The sequence below is a fragment of the Geospiza fortis genome, unplaced genomic scaffold (genome assembly GCF_000277835.1).
Source record: "Geospiza fortis unplaced genomic scaffold, GeoFor_1.0 scaffold53, whole genome shotgun sequence".
Lineage (NCBI taxonomy): Eukaryota > Metazoa > Chordata > Aves > Passeriformes > Thraupidae > Geospiza > Geospiza fortis.
Window position 1 is genome coordinate 7,577,373 of NW_005054305.1, and position 16,543 is coordinate 7,593,915.

The 16,543-nt window shown below is 41.9% G+C and overlaps 1 pseudogene; it reads left to right on the forward strand.

Moving 5' to 3' along the window:
- The first annotated feature begins 426 nt into the window (after positions 1-426).
- Positions 427-16,543, forward strand: part of LOC106632236 — a 77,971-nt pseudogene continuing 61,854 nt past the window's right edge.

Consider the following 16,543-nt stretch of genomic DNA (forward strand, 5'->3'; position numbering starts at 1 on the left):
TTCTTACAGGATAATTAACCAGTATGTATTAGGAGAGGAATGTCTGGTGCAGTAGCTTTTACAAACCCAGTCTGCGTTTGCCTTCATGTCTCTCAGTCTTCAGGTTTCATCATAAATGAACAAAGCTCCATGTGTGTATGTGTTTTGTAAGGCCTTGTTTGTCTTGTGGAGATTTGTCTCAACTCCTGCATCTTAGGGATGCAGCAATGCCCCCTTGCAACCTCAAATCTTGCTTTGTTTTTCACCATCTAGCTTTTTAACCATGGCCATTTGTGCACTGCTTCTCAGAGGTTCGTGGAATATATTTCAGATAAGTGGGTGTACTGGTGGGTTTAAGCTGACTGCAGAGGAGCCCGTGGGGAACAAATAACTTGGGGTCAAAGTTTGAAAACACGTTCTTACTAGATTTTGTTTTTTAAAATTTGGATGCGCAAGAGGGTGTGTGTAAGAATTTGCAGTATAGCTGAGCCACAGCTGCAGAGACCGAGTCTGGTGGAAGAGGAGTTGTCAGCTTTGGTTTTCTGGCAACTGGGGACAGCAAAGGCAAGTGCTCAGGTGTGCTCTTAAGAATGGGAATGATATTCCTGTTTGGGTAAAAGCAGCCATCATTTTTATGTGACAAGTCACTGGGACATGGAATGAGGAATATCTGTGTCGTCTATGAGCAGTGTGACTTGGCCTCATCTATTTCCCCTAGCAATGTACCTTTAGTTTCAGTTTCAGTTCCTCTCCCATCCCCTGTCTGTATTGTTCAGTGGATTTTGTATTTTTGTTTTTGCTGCAATCTTTATAACACCCAGATCTATTCACATTTGGTCTAACACAATTAGAAAATGACATCATACAAATTCCCATGTTCCAGAAATAAATGGGTTAAATGGGGCCCTTGGGGTAACCAGTCTGGCATACCTGAATGAAACAGTGATGGAACCCCAGCCAGGAGCTCTGCTCAGGTGCCTGCTTTTCTTGCCTGGCTTCTGCTTTCTTTTGCTCCATTTTAAACTTGGAATAGGAGTAGTTAAACCTAGCTTTTGTGTGAGCAGAAGTTAGCAATCTAATCTCATTTTTGTGCTTAAACACAAAACTAAGATCTGAGCTTCTGTTTGTGAAGTACCGCTTTTTACATTATTAGTGTACATAATCAGTTGGACACCTGCTGTTACTTAATTCACCTTTGACTGGACACACAATGTGTATTTGTTGTCAGATAACTTCACTGTGGAGGTACTTGTGGCAGATACATTTATTTCCCTGTATCTGAAGGAAGGTAACTTTTCTTCGTAGCTATTCACACAGTTTCCAGCAACAATTATTTTCTGCAGTCTTTGATTTCCACCTAGATCAATTCTCTTCAACCCGTTCTCTTTTTTGTCAGATTGATTGTTGCCAAGTCTGCAATTTGCATAGTACTTTTGAAGTCTCTAGAATGACATGCCTGATTGAGCTAGCTAAAAACCCCAGTCATGGTGTAGGAAATTTGGCTTAGGCCATTGCTATATCCTGACATAGATGTACCTCCTGTCCTGGGCAGTATTTCCTTCGTGACCGTGTGTTGTTACATTTGAGAAGTGTGAGTAGTGGCCTATAAGCAAACTTTCAGCGTTTCAAAACCATAGGTCCAAAAGACTATTTTGGGTAATTTTCATGTGGCTTTTTTCTTCTCTCTTGCCCTTTAGTACTCACTGATTCACAACCAGGAGCTATTTATGTTTCTTCATTGCCTGGAAAAGAGAAGGCTTTGGGGTGACCCAGTTGCGGCCTTCCAGTACCTGAAGGGAGCCTACAGGAAAGATGGGCATGTAGTGACCTGACAAGGGGGAATGGCTTCAATGGATATTAGGAAGAAATTTTTCACTGTGAGAGTGATAAGGCACTGGAATATGTTGCCCAGAGAAGATGTAGATGCCCCACTCATGGAAGTGCTAAAGTGTAGGGGGATGGAATATAAGAAAAATAAAGATTGTGTAGAAAGTAATCTTACCCCTAAGGAGTTACAGCTGGGCCAATTAGCAAAGATTACGAACAGGCCTGACTTTAACAGGCCACAGCTGTAACCAATGAGAAGAAGAGTGCTATAAAAGAGTGGGGTGGCTGCTTGAGAAGGGAATGGGAGTCAGTTGGCTGCTTTGTGAAGAGGAAAGAGTCAGTGCTCTGAAGAGCTGCCCACGAGAAACACCAAGAAGGTATGAAACTTTTGTGATGAGGCGACAGCACTCAAGGCCAGGTTGGATGGGGCTCTGAGCAACCTGGTCTAGTGGAAAGCGTCTCTGTCCAAGGCAGAGAGGTTAGCACTAGATGATCTTTAAGGTCCTTTCCAACCCAAACCATTCTATGGTTCTGTGATTCTATGATTATTTGAGATGAGACCTTGCCAAACTGGTCCAAATTCCAGTTGGTGGAAAACAGCAGAAATCCTTTTGTACTCTTTCTTTGATATGCTGAGGTCACACCTTGGAGATAGGAAACACACAGCATGCTGCTGATTTTGATCTACCGTGAACATTTCACATGCATTGAGTCTTTTGCTCCTCTCCAAGCTGCCAACTTGCAAAGTGCCTTGAGTAAAACATCTGAGCTGTAGTACCTTGGGTAGAGAGAACTCCTGCTAGCCCATGCAAGTCTGGATTATTTGCCTTCACACAAAAAGCTTTAAAAGAAGTGGCTACAAGAGAAAACATACAGGAAAACTTACCTCAAATAGTGTTGTCTCTAAAACTATGTGTGATTTGGACACTCCAGGGAGGTGCCGGACAGCAGAAGGAATTAAGAAAAAGCTATTTATTGTTTCTGTGTGGAAGAAAATATTTTGAGTGTAGAAGGGGGCCAAGGGATTAAAAGCATATTTTGTAAGTGTTTATGTCTTTGCTCTTCACAACTTACTGAATATGCAAAAAAGAATTAAATTATTAACTTCTCAATGTATACCACTTAAAAGGAAGAGACTTTGCAGAAGTTTGGGTAAATGTTCTCTTACTGAGACTTATTGAAATGAATTATAATTAATTTTAAAATTACAATTAACTTTTTAAATTACTATTCAAAGTAATTAATTTTAATTTTTTTTTCTCACAGCATAATCTGCAGGAGCCATGGTGTTCGAATCTCAGTAGGCCTGCTCTAGTCCTAGGTGATTCTTAAAATAAATCTGTCATTATTACTGGTGCATATTATTATTAGAAGTGTAAGTTTAGGGAAGAAACTGGAGGTAGAAGTTTGCACATTTACGTGATGGGTGCTCAGTGTAATATTGCAGTCAAAGGAAACAGGGATTACTTTGAAATGTGTTCCAAGTGCTCTACCAAATATTTAATTACTGGGTCATATAATTGATTTTGATATGACATCAAGCATTCAACATCAGAGATCAGACTGCATTGGTAATTCTCTATTAAAAAAAAGACAAACAAACAAATCCAAAACCAAAAATCCAACTGTATTCCTTACCTAATTCTCTATTAAAAAAACCCAAACAAATCCAAAAAATCCAACTGTATTCCTTACCCAAATGAAAATGGCTTTCACCTGAAGGTGAATCTTTGTTGAGTGTACACTTTTAAAAGAGGTATTGGCAAGAGAAGCCTGTTGTTCAAGCAGTTACGGGTAATATTCAAAATGCTCTAAAAATGGAATTTTTGTCTTGGTGAGAGGCAGCATGGCAAATAATCCTGTTTTATGGTCTGAGAGGTAACTGTGTTTTCCTTTTTCTATAAAAGAGCAGGATGGGGCTGATGGGGCTAATCAGAACAGGTGCTGGGGTTTTTGATTCATCAGATAATTAAGTCTCTCATCAAATGGAAATGGAACCTGGTGGAAAATTACCTGCAGGTGAGCAAGAGAAAGTCAGAGTGACATTTTCTATGTTAGTTTATTAGAATGGGCACAGTGTCAAGTTTTAACAGCCTGAAGGTGCTGCCTGTGGAGGTGAGTGTGGAGATCAGATCCCCTCATGGTCCTTTGTGTACACACATGTTGGTGTCCTTTGCTACAACTTGGCCTATTGTACAGTATAATATCTGATTTTGTTCTTGTTATGGGAATGATGAAAGCAGTCTTTGATATACTGTCACCTTCCTCTTCCTCCAGGTACACCACAGGCATGTGCTGCTTTAGGTCTGGGTGACATCCAAGGGAAGGGATTAACTTTCTTTAAGGTACTTAGTGAGTGTGGACCTGGTATCAGACATATTATTTCACTCTATGTCTGGGTCAGCTTTATTTTCAGTAATAGATTACTGTGGAATTATTAATTTGTCCTTGATGGCTGTCATTATCTCTGTGGAATTATTAATTTGTCCTTGATGGCTGTCATTATCTCTGTGATAATTGCAATGATGGTGGTAAAATCACTGAATTGATAAAACCAATGTAAGTGTTAAGGCATCTCTGACCCTGACTGCTTGCTTTTCTTCACCTGTAGAAAGATGGTAAAATTGTCACTTAGCTTGTGATATCTATGGTAGATGGTATAAATATTGAAGAGTTTCTTGTGAGAAGGGGCTTTTGAGCTTTTGTTCCAGCTGAATCCTGACCAGGCAGGGTCAGGAATCCTGGCAGCTGGTGCTGGGGGCAGCCTGTAAAACCATCAGTCACGGCATGCAGCCAGCAGCACTTGGTGCAGGAGGAGGCCAGTGTCTGGGCTGGCAGTGCTCTTGTGCTCAGCAGCAGTGGCAGGGAGCTGCCAGAGGTGGTCCCCAGCACTCAGCAGAGAAATTACCCCTGACTCAGCTGAGGCCACAGCCCAGAGCAGGCTGCTGAGGAGGGTGCAGCTCTACAGATTTGGGGCTGGGGGTCTCTCACTGAGGCTGGAGCAAGGCCAATGAGCTCCTTGTTTGAACAGATGTGGTGGGATAGCTGACAATGCTGTAGCACTGCAGTGGCTGGGTAGAGAGAGGCTCTTTGGGAAGGCCACACCATAGTTAAAAGTGCAAATGGTTGGAGCTCTTCTTTGGGAAGAGATGATTGAGCTGAGAGCTGGCAGATCAGTGTTGGAGGGCACACCAACATGTGGGGTGGTGTTATGGATGTCTGCTGTAGACTGTGAGGAATTAGACAAAGCTGTTGTCTGATGTTTGGAAGAAGTCTTGTGGTCACTGGCCCAGATCCTTGTGGGAGTCTAGCCAAACATCCCAATATGTGCTGGAATGACAACACATCAGGGTGCAAGCAATCCATGAGGTTTCTGGAGTGCATTGATAATAAGTTCCTGATAAGGGGATCAAGAAGCAAATGAGGGGGAGGTCTCTGCTGGACCTTGTACTTGCAGAGAAGGAAAGACTGATCAGGGATGTGAGGTTTGAGGGCAACAGTAACCATGAGATTGGGGTGTGTGAAATCCTGAGATGAGGGGGAAAAGGTGAAGGACTGGACTTCAGGAGAGCACTTTGGTCTGTTCGGGATTTTGCATGGAAGAATCCCTGGGTTCTCCTGGATCCTCTCCTTGTTGAGGAGATCATCCTGAAGAGCACTGGGGTACAAGAGCCCTGATTGGTTTTCATCCGTGGTGAGGAGCTGTCCATTCCAATGAGCAAATCAAGCACAATCAAGCATGGATTTACAGTGGACAACAACTTTCTACAATGAAATGACTGGAACAGTGGCTGTTCTTTATTTCAGCATTAGCAAGGCTTTCATCACTGACTCCCATAACAGTCTCATGGACGAGCTAGTGGAGTATGGATTAGATGTTTGGACAGTGAGATGGATTTACCTGGCAGAACTGCTGGGCTCAAAGCATTATAACCAGTGGCAGGAAGTCCAGCCAGAGGCTGGGCCTCAAGGGTATAGCCCAGGGATCAGTCCTGGGGTCAAATGCTGTTGGATATATTCACTAATGACCTGGATGATGGGATAATATTTTAGTGCACTCTCAGCAAACTTGCAGACAAAAGTAAAAATAAAATGAAATAGTGCTTGATAGACCATGACTGAAGCTGACAGCCCCCTGGGCTACATTCAGAGTGTTTCCAGGAGGATGGGGGAAGTGATCCTTCCTGCCTCTTCAGTACTGGTGGGGCCACATCTGGAGTACTGGACCCAGTTCTGGGCTCTCCAGTGCAATGGAGACATGGATGTGTCCTGCAGTATTCTAGGGACTCAAGATAACGGAATAATACCATCAACTGCTGAAGGACAGACCTCAATCACTTCACAGAATTGCAAGGAAAGGGTTATTCTGCAGAACAGATGGAAGCTGAATTTATCGGAGGAAATATTAAAAAAAATGAACAAGTTTAGGTTTTCCATGAGGAAAGCATATATAATCCTCTTGGAAAATTATTTCCCTTTTTTTAATATACAAACTACATGTAAGTTTATAAAATATATAAACAGTGGATAAATACACATGCAAATGTGTATATATGCATTTGTATGTATATACAAGCATGTGTGTATATACACACACTAAAGTATAAGTAAATAATACATAGAAAGAAATCACACTTTGACTCCAGGTCATCGCAACAACTGTTACACACTCTTGGTCCTGCTCTGTTATAAAATCTGTCCTATTGTATTATTAATACAGAAGGGGAGGTGAGTTCTGACATCAGTACAAACATGTAATTCCTGCCCTAGAAGATCTCCCCATCTGAATACCTCCTTCAGCTGCAGATGAGCAAAACCCTTTTTTTGTGCACTTTGCTGTCTGGCCGTGCTGCACGATGCATTTACAAAACAGATGATGGGATGTGCTGCTGGGAAGGCTGTGACTCTGTGACCTCAGAAACACCAGGGATGTGCTTGACCTGCGCCCACAGTGTGTCACAGCTGAGCCCTGGGGAAGGCAGCAAAGTGCGTGGGAGCTGAGGAGGTCTGGAGACAGCACGGCCGTGGTCAGCCCAAACACAAATAAACAAACCAACCAAAAAACTGGGGTGACCAAAACATGTGTTTTGAATGTGAGAATGCCCAGTTTGAGAGATGGCCTGCTGGTTAAAATAAAGCAGGAAACAGCTGGCTCACTTATATTCTGTCTACTAATAATAGCTGCAGCTTCATTAAGGTAATTACTGGTCCAAGACTTTGAAGGCTCCATTCAGGTAAAATGCCTGAAGACTCTAGAAAGTGTGGTTTTGTGCTTATTCTTAAGGTGCTTGAACCCTGCTTCTGATCTGAAAAGGGCCTTGAGGAGTAACCATGTTTCCCTTATAAGCTTTTTAGAGATGGGCAGGAAGTCCTGGAAAAAACCCCCTGACTTGGCTCTGAAAGTCATGATTCACCTTACCTTTATTCACTCCCTTCCTTGGTTTTTCCCGGCCGTGTATCTTCTGCCTGCAGAAATTCATAGTACAAAAGATGACAGAAAAGCAGGACCTGGTCTGTGTGTGCTGATGGCCTGGCTGTGAGTGCATCTGTCTGGGCTAGTGGTTCTCTCTCTGGGTTCTGTGCTGGCAAGTGTTAGGTCTCCTATGCAACAAGTCAATAGCAGTGTGATAAACCAAATCTCTTACTCTTCCATATGCTTGTTGTTTCACTATTTTATTAAAAAAAAACCAAAAAGCCTCAGTTATACAACCCCACTGGAGAGGTCTTTCTTGGCCTTCAGCCTAAACCTGGATTCCACCACCCATAACTTGTATAGAAGTGTCTGGGGTGAAATCAGTGGTGGTGGCAATGCAATTTACACTTAGCATGTGGTGTTTATAAAATAAATACAAGTGGCAGCTGGTATAACTCATGAAAAAACTCAGTGTTTGGAAGGGGTCTAAGCCAAAGACCATCAGTCCATATAAAAGTTCCTGTTGGTTTTAGATTGATCATTTAGCTGTGCTATATGGGTATTGCATGTGGCCCAGGTTAGTACTTTATGAGGCACCAAAGCTAAAACATTGAGCCTTTCTGTCATTTACTGTCCTGCTGTGTTCAATTTAATTATAGACAGGCAATTAACAGCATAGGTGAGAGAAAAAGTGAGTATTTTACTAGATTTACCCTGAAATCCACCAACAGTAGGAAAAGGGAGTTCGTTGTTACTATACATACAATAACAGAGCAGGTTTAAGCTTTCTAAAGACTGAACTGACTGGACAAATCACAAAGGTTCACATGTACACCTTGCCCCACAGACAGCCTGTGCAAAGATGAGAGGCTGATGGGCTTCAGGCATCAGGATGGAGGCTGGGGCTTGAGACAGGGAACTTGTCAGTTGTTTTCCTCTCTCCTTAGCCCCAGTATGCGTATGGCAACACTGTCAGGAGCTTGAACTTTTGTGCACTGCCAGAAGCTACATGGGCATCTGTGTTGGCTGCTAATTCTGGGAAATTTGTTTGTGAACAGAGCAAGGTGAGGGTCACACTGAAAAATTGTCCATAGACACATCTAACACATCAACATCTAATGATTGTTGACTCTGCTTCCTTTTTTTTCTTTTTCCTTTGCAGTTCTTTTGCCAGCAGCTTTGCTGTCTGCCTTGCCAGAAATCATTGGGTGTTTTGAATGGCACTTCTATTCAACATCATTTTAACATCAAGACATTTTTAGGGACATTTCTCTTATGCATGATGGCTGTAGCCTACAGGCTCCTCTGTGAGCCAGAAGGTCCTGTGATCCATTTGGGGTGAGAAATAGCAATTCTCAATGTTAAAGCTACCAGGCTGGGGGTATGCCTTTGCAACATCTGTCTTAGTAGCAGCACTGGCTTAAAAAATACCCTGCACCAGGAGCTCTTTTCACCTGTGCTGTTCCCCATCCCTTTTTCATTAGCACAACTATTTGTGCCTTGCAGTGGAGGAAAGGGTTTGTTTGCTGTGTGTTTTAAATGCTGGCTTGGTTCCCTAGTACAATTCCCTGAGTGATGCTCAGCAGGCAGTTATCTGGATAACTGCAGTTAGTTTTGTTTCTGCAAAGCCACCTGCCACACAGCCATGGCCTGCTGGCTGCTTTACATCTCATGTTTTCACCTGTGCAAAGTCTGTATAAAAATGCAGCTGGTGTAAAGTGGCTTCACACAACAGGGACAGTAATTTTAAAGCCACCTGCAGAAGTGCCCTAAGTGGCTGTGCAAGGTGCACAGACTGATGTGGTCTGTGTGTCCAGCTTGGAAGCAGCCACCAGTGCCAGCTGAGGGGCAGCCACAGGGACCAGGTGCTGCCCTGCAGGTGGCAGATTGCAAGTTGGGTTGGAGCTGCTTTTGTTCCATGCAGTGGTGTTACACCATGTTTCTAGGTGGGGAAAAGTAGAGTTTATAATCTTTCTAAAGGATAATGTTTTTATGTTGCCTTCTTATGTGCAAAGGAAGAGAATCGCCATCACCCTGCCGTTGTCCTTGGCCTTGTGGCGGGGAGAGAGGAGGCTTGCCTGGTCCTCCTGTGTAGGTCAGAGAGGATCTTAAAATTTGCTACGTTGCAACACAGTCAAATTTGGTAACTGCGGGCCAGATTTTGGGCTTTTTGTTTGTTTTGGAAAGTGACATAATTTCCTTTATTCATCATTCAGAGGAGAATCCTGCTACACTTTATTATCTGTCTGGAAGCATATCTTGAGTAGAGATGGTAAAATTGGTCTCTGCTAAAAGGATATAGATTGTTTGTTGGCTGTTTTGCTGTTTTATTTCTGACCCACTTTGGGGTTGGAAAGTATTTATCCTTGAGGCTTGTTCTCCCCTCTTCACCACCCTGACCAAACATGTTCCTCCCCACCAACCATTCACATTTTCTGTTGCTCTGTTGGTTTATCCTTATTTATTTATTTGCACAGAGGTGCAGCATGCTGGGGGATGACTCAGATGTTCAAAAATAGGAGTGCATGGTTAGGCAGAGGTGGCCACAAACCTAGACAGTGCTTCCCAAGGGTTAGCTCTCCCTTTTGGTTTCTTTTGTTTTCTTTGCTTTCAGACATTTGTCTCCAGGAGCTCAGAGACTGCAGCTGGGATTTTTTCCTTCGTGCAGGGTTGGTAACTGTGATTTGTGAGCCAAAGAGTTGAATCATATTTCCATGAATAAAGTCATCACAGTATCAACGTGATGCCTTTTCAAAACACAAGAATTAAGAGCTAGTTTAATTTAATTTAGTTGGAACCCTCCACCATTTTTATTAAACATAAACACAACGTAAGTTGCTAAAAGCCTCTGAGAGATTTATTAAGGCTCCTAATTTAAGTCTTGTAGAAAAGTCTTCCAAGATTATACAATGAATAGATTTTTCATTCCACTAAGGGTTTGGAATTTTTTTTCCCCATTTAAATGTAATTTGAAGTGCTGCCTGGGAACACGCTGTAATAATTTAAATCATCACACGTCTTCTGTTAGAAGTAGAGCTGCTCTGACTGCTGTGGTTGTTAACCTGGGAACAGATGATTGGAATGATGGGCTCTAGTCTGATGTGTCACCACACTTGGGCACATATTAACATGCAATTCTTCAAAGGCATTGCATGGACTACCATAATCTCTGCAAAAGAGACATTGAACTCTCTGGTAGTCTCTAGTAGCTTCCTCCTTTATGTCAATGGGACTTTGCATATTTAAAAGACATGTTCAGCATTTTCCATGTTTAAATCTGTTGAAACCAACCTGGCTTTGCTGCTGCATGCCAGCTAAGGCTCTGTCCTCCTCTGCCTTTAACTGATTTATGAATAATTTACCAAAGAGTGCTCTCAATTATACAACATCACTTTTAGTGCTCCCCTGGGTTGTGGCCTGAGCCAGCTGCAGTTGGACACCATTGGCATCCACCTCCTGATCTTCACCAGCTGATAAGTAAGTGATGGGCAGAGATGTGGGGCTCTGTGAGGGCCACCCTGCCACTGCCCTCGATGCCCCAGGGGTGTCTGGTGAGTCACTGGTGAGCCCATTGCATCTGGAAGGGAAACAGAGATGCTGCACCGGCAATCTTTCAGCATTCCCGCTGTTTGCCACTTTGGAATGAGGAAAAAGCCACCCACTCTAATTAGAAGAATTAAAGTTCTTTAATTAAAAGAAAGTTCACAAGTTGTTTAATACATTAATACAGAAGACATTTTCCCATTGCTTTCTGGGCTATATAAGGAGGGAGAACCAGCAGGATTTTTACACATGGACTTCGTCCTTAAATTAATGATGCTGTCCTAGGAAAAAAGCGATTATGGGGATTGCCCAATGTTCACAGGGGGCCTTTTTTTTTTAGTTTTTAAAAACTAAATTGTTTGTGACACTTTTTTAGTCTGGCTCTTATCTGCTCATGTGTCTCTGTGAGATTATGCTGGTAAACTCTTTCTTTTGAACAGTTCTACTGAAATTAATTACATTAGCTTCCAGGAAAAGAAATTGAAACCACTTTATGACTTCTGGATGATATTTATTGTCGTGTTAGCTTACAAAGCCTTGTTTGTTTTTTTAAAGTAAGGATAAAAAAAAGAATCCTGTATTAATTTCCTCAAAAAATAGAATTAAAATGAACAGTCACTTGTAAACTATCTGTAGCTTAAAAGTGTATCAAAAAGCATCAAAGGGAAGATATGGGATGCCCTTTACCTTTAGCATTTTAAGAACAGTAATTTAAATAAATCTGAGATGTGCTGGTTAAACAAAATGTTAGTCATAGGACAAATCAACAATTGTGGTAAGAAAAGGGAGAAAATGTTTGTTTTTCTGTGCAGGATCCAGTTAATGAGAAAGAAGCACTAGCTGGCAGTCAGGAGCCATCCTGGGGGAAGCAGGTTGTGTGGAAGTCCCCATCACAGAGAGGGCTGCTGGTGGACAACAGAGACAAATGTCAGTCTAAGTGAGACTCCACTTCTTTACAACGACCAGGGTGACAAACTCCCACTCTCCTGGTACCTTCTGGTGCTGAGCAGGCTCCAGCGATGTACCCACTCCAGGTGCAGTCACAGGCAGAGCAGTCACTCAGCAAGCATTAGGCTGTCGAAGGCACTTAAGGCCTTCCTCCATTGGAGAGCTGAACTGGATGTGTTGGAAGGCTCCAATTTCGTTGTGGGTACCACTGGTGGGACACATAGCATGTACAGCTGGCTGGAGCAAGAAGTTGGGGATGTCCAAGGAAAGCTTTCTCAGCTGGGGATGAGGCATGCAGTACCTCTTGAGTTCCCTTCTGCTGGAAACAGTTGCTGGAAAAGCACCACATGTAAATAAAAATCCATGCACAAAATTGTCTTAACATTTGTGAGTTGGGAAATCAGTCATGAGGTTCCCTGTGAGACTTTAGTGGTGAGATTTCTTAAGGGCTTTGACGCAACCTCATTAATTTTTTCCCATACTTTCTCTCCATTATCCTCACTGCTACCTGTCCTTGTACTGATAAAACTTGTGAACACTATAGAAAAATTAAGAGCCTTCAGATGTTTAGAGATGACTCTGATTGTTTTTTTTATTCTGAGAATTTGCTGTTTGTTACTATTTAAAATACTCAAGTGTTTTTTACACTCATTGACTTCAGCTGGTACCGAATGCTCAGCAAGTCTACAAATTACCCCTGAGGTGTCAGGTAGCACATCCAGAGGATGCAAGTTTTAAAAGCTTTTGAGCACTATTGATTAGTTCATTAGATGTATCAGCATCACTCCAGTAACCCCTGCAAAGGCTGGACTTGAGTCTGTTTTTCTAAGACAGAATTCAAATATAATTTTATTTCCTCCTTCTAAAGCCTTTCCTCTGTTTTGCACACTGTGGCCTCCCTTAAAAATGTAACATTTGTCTCATGCAGGATGTTGTTTTAATAGAACAAAATGGGTGTTTTGGAAAGAAAATTATGTTGTGTGTGTGAAAATATATAAAATAAATTTTTAAGGAAGACTGCCCATTAATGCCTTTTTTATAATATTATAATTATTTTCCTTCCTCTTTTTTCTCCTTTTTTTTTTTTCCTTTTCTGGAACTGGCTCACAGTGCAGATCTCTGCTACTTGAGCTCCTGGTGCTGCTTACAGCAATGGAGTTGCTCCTTGGGGCACATGTGGGCTCCACACCTTTACAGGGAGGGGACAAGGCATCTATATTCCATGTGGCTTTCTCAGACATTTACAGACTGAGGCAGCATGCTGAGCCTTCAGGCTGCAGGGCTGTATTCTCATTCTGTAGTGAATCCCAAGCTGTCTCACCATTTTGTCACTGCAGTATCTCACTCCTGTGAGGGCACTATTCCAGGATGGGAGGTGGCACATCTGCCTTGGGCTGCTTGGTGCTAGCTCAGCAGCTCACTGTCCGTGATATCCAGATGGTGCTATGGGGCTTTTTTTACCCCTGTTACCCACATTTTGTCTCTTTTACCTGTTGCAGGCACAGTTTCATTACAGCTGGTGCACAGGCAGGCATAGCTTTGGTGTTTTGGGCTGTCATCAGCAGACTCTTCGTAGAAGTGGGACATCAGGCTGGCCTGGCAAACCTGCTGCTGCTTGGTGGCCATTTTCACTATTTCTCTTCTCAGAAAAGAGTTCTCTAATGAGTATGTACTGTGTGGGAGGAAATAGATGCAGGGGTTTAGGCTTGTTTCTTTCAGTGTTTTTGCTGGGGGAGTGTCAGAGAAGGGGGACTGAGAAGGGAGAAAGTTGGGATATGGACAGTTATCAGATCGGTGGGTTTTGGAAGCCTTCACACTTTATGTCACTTAAATACAACACAGAGTGTTTTGTTCTAAATTACAGTGAACAGACAGAACATCTACTGTTTGTTTAATAGCTATTCATAAGATAATTTTCTGTGTTGGTGCTGGATAGAAGAAGATACTTTGAAGTAAAGGAAAAAGCAGAGATGCTCTTAAATAAACTGTTCTCCCCTTCTGTAGCTGGCTCAAGCACTCTGTTGTTGTTGCAGGCATTGTTGTACTGTGCCTCTGTTCCTTGGTGCTTACAGATTAAACATTTGAAAAGATGCAATCATTGTTTGTTCCCAGTTGCAAAATGGAGGTGACCTTCAGCCTCAGCCACCTTTGCTTTATTCCTTCCAGCATGACACAACCTTTTACCTTACGTCCACCTAAAAGTAGTTGCTTTTATTTTCACGTCTTTCATTCATTTTTATTGCTCCTGATGATGATGATCCAATAGTGATGTGCAAGTGTCAGGATCTTCACTTCTTCCAGCCTAAATGGCCTTTGTATTTGACTTGGAGATCACTTAGTGAGCTAGAAATAAATGCCTTGTATTCTGAATCCCAATCCACTTTTTGCTACTTTTTACCATAGGTGAATTTTTCCTAAAGTAATTTCTGAATCTCTTTCATTGATCTCTGAATTTCTTCTGGCTTGTATCCTGCTAGCAATGCAGAAACTAAAGATCATGGCATTTTCCACATGTAGCTGTACCTCAGTTGGGAAATGGGCAATGTTTCTTGCATGCATGCTCCCTGTTATATTTGCTTTATCACAGCTTTAGCAGGGGAAAGTGGAGACGACATTGGGCTTCCACCCAAATCCTTTTTGTGGACCAACCCATAGTACAGGTGCCCAAAGAGCTGCAGCTCCACACCAAGAAGGTAAGAGTTTGTGGCAGAAAGGTGAGGCTACATGGGCAGGGAAGAGGTCAAGGCTTCTGAAGCCAGATTCATTGTTGAAACCAAAGTCTTGTGTAATGAACAGCTGCCTGCAGAGGGAAAAGTGGATTCACTTCTGTTGCTATTTTACAATAAGCTTTGCTCATTTAACACTCAGTTGAGGATGTTTTCTGAAAAGAGCAGTGGATTCTGTCTCCTTCTATCTTCTCTTAGTGTTACTAGACGGAAAAGTTAGCTAAAATTATTAATGACATAACTTCTGGCAGGGTTCAATAAGTTTTTGACTCTTAATGTGGTACAGATAAGCAGAAACATTTTCATTTGACTGAACATGAGGCTCAGGGGAAATTTTGTTTCTTGTATATTTTGTGGCAATAACAAAACACAGTTTACAGTGAATAAACTGAGTTGAAAGCTTGTGGGTTATGTTTCTCAAGAAATTATTCGGTTTTTTTTAGTTTCATTCTACCTAGCATAATGTTACCAGGGGAATTTATTGTACTCCAGAGCATGAGATTTTCAGGAAACTTCACTTTATTTTTACAAAGACCATAGGATTAATTCTAAAGGTGAAACTTACTCTGTAGGTACCATTTTTGTCTTGATGACTGACCAAAGCTTGTGGTTTGTATTACAACAAAAACAAAGAGTAAACTCTGCCACCTTTCATTTACAGCCTGTGGAATACTCTCTTGACTCCACCTTTACTGCCACACACATACAGTGTAATGTGCATATTTTACTTGAAAGCAGATATCTCAGAATATCTTTTCCTAAGCAAAAATAGAGGTAGGGAGAAAAACCAATGAAATTCTGTATGCCTATTTTTAGTTTTAGTGTGGGGTTGGAATTAAGTAGAATATAATGCAAGATATTTGGATCCTGAAGTAAATAAACCAGGTCTTTTTTCTACTTCAAATAAAGCTTGTTCCCTCTGTTTTCCAATACCTTAAATATTAGATCTCTTTAAATCCTTTGGAAAAAGGTGGATATAGTTACAGCTACTGGTAAAAATAGCATTATTAAAATTTTGCCTAGTACACAGGGTACCTATGTAGGTGATTGTTGAAATCCTGGTTCTAAGGCATGATATACCTTGAGTCTGTCCCTACTCCCTGTGACTGTATAGAGGTGTTGAGCTTCTGGTGCCTGGGAATGGCTGGTGGGATTCTCCCTGTTCCAGACCCAGCCCTTCTGTCTGCAGCACCCTGTGGACCAGCTCTTGAAGCCTGAATGGATTTCAACCCTGGCATTTCCCTTTTCAGGAAATACCACCCATGTTTAGTGCAGCCACCTGGTGCATTTGTTAAACTCTAGGCTATTTGTAGCGAGAACAAGATCAGGGACAAGAAGAAAAGGAAGGAGAAAAAATAATTTGAACAATAAGAGGACCTCAGGCTCAAGTAATTTAAGTCAGGCTGACAGCTGACAGTTTGTCTAATCCACTAACCCCAAGATCAGACCAGTTCAGGGTTTTTTGCAGGCAACTATTGACATGTGACCTTCCCATATCCTGGCAGGTACCTTTTTATACAGTTCATATCCTAATCATGACAAAAAGCTGTGTAACTCTAAACCTGGGCTAGGGAAATAATATCCTCACAGCTTTTAATATATTATCACTGACCTCTTGACCCCATTTTGTTGCCTGGAAGATAAAATTAAAATGTGATTTCATCCTTGCTGCTTCTTGAGGAGTCAAGCAGAAAATTCAATTACTATTACAGCTGCCAGATTATGTTCTGTGCCTGTGATTTGTTGTTTTGTGAGCTGTTCTAGCTCAGCATGAATTTCCACAGTTTCACTTAAATAAATTTACTTATAAATTATCTCAATGCACATGGATGCAGATTGACACTTAAGAAATGAACGTTCAGCAAAGCTCTGATTCAGCAAAGTCTTTTGAAGTGCTCATTAAAGCCATTATATTGTGTTATTTAGATGTAACCTGAAGTGCTGAGTGCCAGCAGTAAGTGCAGTACATCATAGTTTACTCCTGTGTGTGCCAACAGCAGTGCCTACCCGCTTCGTTCCACCTCTGTGAGGTGTGCAAGAAGAGATCAGCTTTAAATGAATTAGCTGATTCTTTAAATCAAAAGGAAAGATTTATTTCCTCCATGGA